This window comes from Peromyscus californicus, unplaced genomic scaffold (assembly GCF_007827085.1).
Source record: "Peromyscus californicus insignis strain IS unplaced genomic scaffold, ASM782708v3 Scaffold_23__1_contigs__length_62951481, whole genome shotgun sequence".
Lineage (NCBI taxonomy): Eukaryota > Metazoa > Chordata > Mammalia > Rodentia > Cricetidae > Peromyscus > Peromyscus californicus.
Genome location: NW_026294534.1, coordinates 26,098,186 through 26,099,487, shown reverse-complemented (window position 1 = coordinate 26,099,487; position 1,302 = coordinate 26,098,186). Strand labels below are relative to the sequence as shown.

General features: G+C 37.5%; 1 pseudogene; it reads left to right on the top strand.

Annotated features, from left to right (window-relative positions):
• Window positions 1-697: 697 nt before the first annotated feature.
• LOC128119502 (uncharacterized) lies at window positions 698-847 on the top strand (annotated as a pseudogene).
• Window positions 848-1,302: the final 455 nt, after the last annotated feature.

The window sequence follows — 1,302 nt, the reverse complement described above, 5'->3', positions numbered from 1 at the left end:
ACTGAAAGAGCTGCCTGGAGGAAGAGATGAGCCAACTCTGGCCGTTAGAGACTTTAAGCCCCTCCGATCAGTAACTGACAGATCCAGTAGGCAGAAAATCATTAAGGTCATAATTGAAGTGAGTACCACCATCAGTCAAGTGGATATAATTGGCATCTTCAGACTATTACATCCAACAACAGAATACACACTCTTCTCAAACTCACATAAAATGGGTCGTTCATCAAGAGAAATCATGTCTTGAGCTGCAAAATATGCCTTGAAATGTAAAGAATAGAAATCATGTGAAGTCTGCTACCAGGCCGGAATGGCTTTGGCAACTTAGCAACTGGGCAACATACTTCTAAGTAACACAGGAAAACTTGCGTCTTCATTATTTTACCGTTTTTAAAAAAGTGAGAGAACACTAATATCCAGACTAAAACAAGGAACCTCATTTCAGAGCTCATGAGCATTGAAATATGTAAATATATTACATTCATAATTTATAATAAATATATTTATGTGTAATATATAAACATTGCACACACACATACACACACACACACACACACACACACACACACACACACACACACGGTACTTGACAGCCTAAGAGAACCCTGAATGACATAATCTGACAAAGCTTACACACAAAGGCAGAGAATCTGAACAGCTCCATATGTATTAAATTGAATCAAAAATCATTTGTCTTCCAAAACAGAAATTTCAGAGTCCGATGGGCTTTCCTAGGGCGAGGCTTATCCATTGCCATCCGGATGTGCTGACCCCTGCCATTTCCCCAAACATGGAAAACTTAACTGCATCATTTGTGGTAGTGGGAGGACTGCATTTGTGCTCTTCCCCATAAAAAGAATTATAATATGTTAACATGTTGAATCCTGTAGTGAGTCAAGAGAATTGCACAGCATGACCAAGTAGGATTGAGCCCAGGTATGTAAAACCGGCTCATTGTTCAAATATCAATTAATGTGGTCCATTACACCAATACACTAAAGCGAAAAAAAAATCAAATAATTGTGTTAACAGATGCAGAAAAGGCATTCAATAAAAAAATAACACCTATTCATAATAAAAACTCTCACGAAACTATGAATAAACAGGAAGTTCCTTAACTGGGTTTTAAAAACTACTAGGAATCAAAGCCAACATCTAACATGATAATAATAGTAATAAACTAGGAACTTTCCAATTCAAATTAAGAACACGGAAGGCTGCTCACTCCTACCATTCAACATCACCCTGGAAGTCCCAACTAATGCAGAAAGACTAGAAGAAAAGCCAATGGTACATGTATTAAGA